The sequence below is a fragment of the Cucurbita moschata genome, unplaced genomic scaffold (assembly GCF_002738365.1).
Source record: "Cucurbita moschata cultivar Rifu unplaced genomic scaffold, Cmos_1.0 Cmo_Scf00011, whole genome shotgun sequence".
In the NCBI taxonomy this organism is placed as follows: Eukaryota; Viridiplantae; Streptophyta; class Magnoliopsida; order Cucurbitales; family Cucurbitaceae; genus Cucurbita; species Cucurbita moschata.
Window position 1 is genome coordinate 3,158,768 of NW_019268527.1, and position 6,047 is coordinate 3,164,814.

Sequence of the window (6,047 nt, forward strand, 5' to 3'; positions counted from 1 at the left end):
AAAAAAAAAAAAAAAAAAAAAAAAAAAAAAAAAAAAAAAAAAAAAAAAAAAAAAAAAAAAAAGTTGATTATTACACGTTCATTCTCCTCTTCAACCGGTGTGAGATCTCAATCCACCTCATTTCGAGATCCAGCGTTCTCACTGACACTCGTTCCTCTCTTCAATCAATGTGGAATCTCCTAGTATCTTCGTTGACACTTGTTTCTCTATCCAATCGATGTGTGATCTCACAGTGTCGTTCTCCTCTCCAATCGACGTAGGATCTCGTAATGGCTAAATCATAAAAATTCATAATTGATTTACGACAATTTTACGTTGGTTTATCTCGATTATTGAGATTAAAAAGAATATATATTATATATATATATATATATAGTAGAAGTTAAATTAAGGTTGAAGCTACCAAAAAGAGTAAATAAAGGGAACAAGACAGAAACTGAAACAAACAAACAAAAAGAAAAACAAAAAACAAAACAAAACAAATAAATAAAGAAACACAGAGGTTTGTTTGGTTGGATTCCCAATTAAACCATCTGCTTTTCTTTCACTTTCCCATGATTTTCTTTTCCAGCTTGGTTTTCAGTTCCTCACCGAACAACTAAATACCACACTTTTTTTTATTATTTTTTTATTTTTTTATTTTTGCTTTTTACTTCTTCAGTTACTGTCTTTTTCCACATTCTTTTCTTTCGGCAACCAAAGTCTTATTATTTATAAAATTAAATAATAACAGTTACTTCAAGAGGAAGACGAAAGGAATAATTATTATTATAATTATTATATAATAATGTTGTTTTCAGGTTTTTTTATTTTTTATTTATTTTTAATTATATAATATGAAATAGATCGGATCCTATATAATGAAAAAGATGGGGTTTTGCGTAGATTATTGGCAAGCTTTAACGTCACGTTTTGGACCTGTTTTTTTGTTCCCCTTACTTAGATCTTGAATCATTCAACCTTCTTGCTTCTTACTCTTTCCAAACTTAGATGCCTTAAACATCATTATTATATATTATATGCATGTGTAACCGTCCACACATCGCTAACAAATATTGTCTGTTTTAACCCGTAATGTATCGTCGTCTTTGTTTGTTAGAGAGAGATTTTCATACCCTTATAAGAAATGTTTCGTTCCCTCTTGAGGGCTTATCGTCATCGTTAGCACACTGCTTAGTGTTTTACCCTGATACCATTTGAGTCTACCACTAGCAGATATTGTCCACTTTGCCCCGTTACGTATTGTCATTAACCTCATAGCACACTGCTTGGTTTGTTACGTATCATCATCCTACTTGGTTGGAAAGAGGAATGGAGCATTTCTTATAGTGGTGTGGAAACCTCTCCCTAGTAGATACGTTTTAAAACTATGAGGCTGACTGCTGCGTAATGTGTAACACAGGCCAAAGCTGACAACATGTAATTTGTCTATTTTTGAGTTGTAACTTTGTGGAGAAAAATACAAAAAATTCTCATTGGCGAGGCCAGCTTGAGAATCACTTCAAGAATACAATTTTGCATGGACTTAGCGTAACTCTTTACAAAAACAAAACAATTCCCTTTTTATTTTCTTTCAATTTAACAGTTCATTATCATAATTAAAAACTTTTCAAAAGAAACTCACTAATTACAAACAAAAATATTTATATTTATCTTCCTTAAATTACAAGTTTATGTCATAAATATAACGTCTCGTGTCATAATTTGGATCCAGTACTTGATGGCTCGATCTCTCTCAACAAATCAACACGGGTTTTTTTTACAATGTTTTTATCTTTACATACATAATTTTTATGAAAAATTCTAAGAGATAATACTAATATTAAACGTTTAATTTTGTATTTAATATATTTTTAAATTTTAAAAAATATCAAATGGGTCAAGAACGTGTTACACATTGAAAATTATAAAACTTAGTTATTAGACTCATAAATTAAAGTTTTGAGATTTGTTCTAATATCTATTCTCTATTAGACATGAATAAAAAGTACAATCACCTATATGTATTAAAGAAAATTTATCATTTGAAACCTATTTGTAACACCCGAGTAAAGAAATGGTATATGAATGAATCGAGATCACTCTCTATACCAATACAATGTGCCTTCCTTTCGGGAACTCAATCATAAAAAACTCCAAAGTTAAACATATTTTGCTTGAGTGAATACTATGTTAGGTGACCTCCTGGGAAACTAGTATGCATATGAATGCTGGAATGACTCGTGTTAGTCTGTGATGATACTGTTCCTCACTCTTAGAAGCAAGGAGTAAGCAACGTGATCATGTCGTAGGGAATGCAAGAGAATGTCATGATACACCGATGTCCTTATCCAAATCTCGAGCATAGATCATTACATTATTAAAAAATTTAGGGACTAAAATTACAATTTCGCCCTTTTCAAATATGGTGGCTTGGTTGATATCTTTATGCCCTCTTTCTGTAGTCATAATTCATGGGATTGTGTTTGGTTTTTGGGTTACTATTTCAGTCTAACTCCTCTTCATTTACGCTAACTCGTTTCCCACACGTCAAAATGAAGCTATTGACTGCACCTTCCTCATCAAACTTTTTCAATATTTAATTATTCCTTTCATCTTATAATTATTATACCCCAACCTTGTATGCTACATATCGTACCTACCAAATCATTTTCTTACCCAAATTTTCACTTTACTTATATTAATAATAATAATAATGTGACGATCCAATATTTGACCAAAAATAAATTAATAACGATCATGTAACGACCCAAGCTCACCGATAGGCGATATTGTTCTCTTTGGCCTTTTCCTTTCGGACTTCCCCTTCAAAGGCTTTAAAACGGGTCTGACAGGGGAAGGTTTCCACACTCTTATAAATGGTGTTTTGTTCTCCTTCTCAACCAACGTGGGACATCACAATCCACCCCCTATGAGGCCCAACGTCCTCGCTAACACTCGTTTTTTTCTTCAATTGATGTGGGGCCGCCACAAAATCCACCCCCACCCCCTCTGGGGCCAACATCCTCGCTGACACTCGTTTCTTTCTCCAATTGATGTGGGGCCGCCACCAAATCCACCTCCCTTTGGGGCCCAACGTTCTTACTGGCACAAGTGTTTTGTTCTCTTCCCCAATCAAGGTGGGACATCACAATCCACCCACCTTCAAGGGGTCCAGCGTCCTTACTGGCACAAGTGTTTTGCTCTCTTCCCCATCACAATCCACCCCCCTTCGAGGGGCCCAACGTCCTTACTGGCACAAGTGTTTTGTTCTCTCCCCCAACCAATGTGGGACATCACAATCCACCCCCTTCGAGGCTGCCACCAAATTCATCCCCATTTGGGGCCAGCGTCCTTACTGGCACAGGTGTTTTGTTCTCTTCCCCAACCAATGTGGGACATCACAATCCACCCCCCTTCGAGGCCCAACGTCCTTGCTGGCACTCATTCCTTTCTCTATTTGATGTGGGACCACCACCAAATCCACCCTGCCTTCGTGGCCCAGCGTCCTTACTAGCACACTGCCTTGTGTCTACCCCCCTTCGGGGACAGCGAGAAGGCTGACACATCGTCCGGTGTCTAGCTCTGATACCATTTATAACGACCCAGGCCCACCGCTAACAAAAATTGTTCTTTTTGGACTTTCCCTTTCGGGTTTCCCCTCAAGGCTTTAAAACGCGTCTACTAGAAGAAGGCTTACACACTGTTATAAATGGTATTTTTTTCTCCTCCCCAATCAACGTGGAACATCACAGATCAAAACTCAACCGGTTAAGGTTATTTCAGGAAATTTAACTTTTTAAATTAAAAAAGTTGGGGAATAAAGTTTTTTTTATTATTATAAAGTTTTTTTAATACATTAAGTAATTGACTTCAAACAAGAAATGATTTGAAAAATACTCTTAATGTATCATAATTACCATATGGGAACCACCTAAAAATTAATTAAGATTAAAAGTAATAACAAAAAGTTAAAGTAATTACTTAAATTCCACGCGTCATAATTACTATTAATTTTATTTAATTTCCAATCTTAATTAAATAATGATAATATTAAATTGATATTTCCATTTTTATTTTCAATACTCACAAAACGACGACGGATTATGTGGATGTCAGAGTTCGATTGTCCGGAGTGGAGCAAGACAACGAGAGTCCTGTCTTTTTTTTTGTTATTTATTTATTTATTTATTTTGTTTCTAAAATATAATTTCCTTTGGTAAAAAAAAAAAAAAAGAAACATGAATATGTCGTGTTCTCTAATTATCCATTCATTTATTAAAAAGGGTAAAAATGTCATTTTATAAATAGAATTACCAATAAATTCTTTAATATTCATCTCAAGATCTATTTTTCTAATTTATTATTTATTTTTCTGAATTTTTGTTTTTTTTTCCTTCTTCCCATTGATCTTCTAGACAATTTTGATTTCGAAATTAAATAAAAAGGAATTTATTTGTCCTTTGCCTAAGAAGGGATGTTTTAGAACCTATAAATAATTATTTTAAATTATCTTTTATTTTTTTAAAAAAATTATTAAATTATATATTATAATTTTAATTTGGTTAAATCTTCCAAAAAATCAACTTTATTGTCGCAAATTAACCATTTTTCAAGAAGATTTAATTAAACTAAAAATATTAAATTGACATTTTTAAAATTAGGAATGCAATTGAAAATAAATAAATAAATAATAAATAGAAAATAAATGTTTTTTTTTTCTCTCTCTTTAATTACCAGAAAAACTTGCGGCAGAGAAGTTGACTCTCTTTTTTACTGTCCCTCCAAACCTTCTATTCTACCGGATTCTCTGGATGGGATCTCACTATTCAAGAGATATGAAAAATAGAAAATTAAATTATTATATTGTGAAAAATAATAATAATATTACTTTTCCTATAACCATTTGTAATAATTAATAATAATAATAATAATATATATATATATATATATATATATTAGACACATAAATAAATAGAAATAATGGACTCTTATGGCTCGAAAAAGTAAAAATTACTATAGTATGAGATTTCACGTAGTTGGAGAGGAGAACGAAACATTTCTTATAAGGGTGTGGAAACCTCTCATTGACAGACGCATTTTTAAATCGTGAGACTGATGATAGTATGTAATAGGTTAAACGAATGATATCGGTTAACTGTGGACTTGGGTTGTTATGAATGGTATCAGAGCCAGACACCGAGTGGTGTGCTAGTGAGACCTTGAGCCCTAAGGAGAGTGTATTGTGAGATCCCACGTCAGTTGAAGAGGAAAACAAAACATTTCTTATAGGCGTGTGGAAATCGAGCGGTGTGCCCGTGAGGATACTAGGCTCTCAAGGAGGTAGATTGTATGATGCCACGTTTTAAAATCGTGAGATTGACGACGGTACGTAACGAGCCAAAGCAGACTATATCTGCTAACGATGGACTTGAGTTGTTACAAATGGTATCAGAGCCAGACATCGAGTGGTGTGCCAGCGAGAACACTGGGCCCCAAAGGGAGTGGATTGTGAGATCTCACATCGGTTGGAGAGGAGAACAAAGCATTCTTTATAGGCGTGTGGAAACCGAACAGTGTATCACTGAGAATGCTGGGCCCTCAACGGGATAGATTGTAAGATCCTACGATTTAAAATTGTGAGACCAACACCGGTATATAACGGGCTAAAACGGACAATATCTATTACCGATAAGCTTAAACCATTACAAAAATATAGCAACAAAATGCATCTTATTTTTCGGTAACTCAATCACATAAACTCAAAAAAATCACCATGTGTCGAGTGAATTCCTAAAATATCTAAGCTCAATCACGAAAACTTCAAAAGTTTACGCATATAGATTATGCCATAGAAGAATACCGAAGCTATGGAGCATCAAATTCAATGTTCGATACTCCTACAAATATCTAAACTATTTGGTATCAAAGTAAAGAAGCATTACACTTCGCCTCGGAAATTGGTTCGTTACTTCATTCTTAGTCCATCAGACTCAGTTACATGCAGAAAAATAGCGTACTCTGTTTTCTCTCTCATCGCGAATTAAAAAAAAAAAAAAAAAAAAAAA

At 33.8% G+C, this 6,047-nt stretch overlaps 1 protein-coding gene across 1 annotated transcript in view; it reads right to left on the bottom strand.

Moving 5' to 3' along the window:
• Positions 1–1,548: 1,548 nt before the first annotated feature.
• The window catches only part of LOC111449692 (phosphoglucan phosphatase DSP4, amyloplastic-like), a 28,174-nt gene continuing 23,675 nt past the window's right edge, over positions 1,549–6,047 (bottom strand). The window contains exon 16 of the mRNA XM_023089698.1: positions 1,549–1,559. The gene's annotated coding sequence lies outside the window, so the exon portion shown is untranslated. The remainder of the gene's footprint in view (positions 1,560–6,047) is intronic.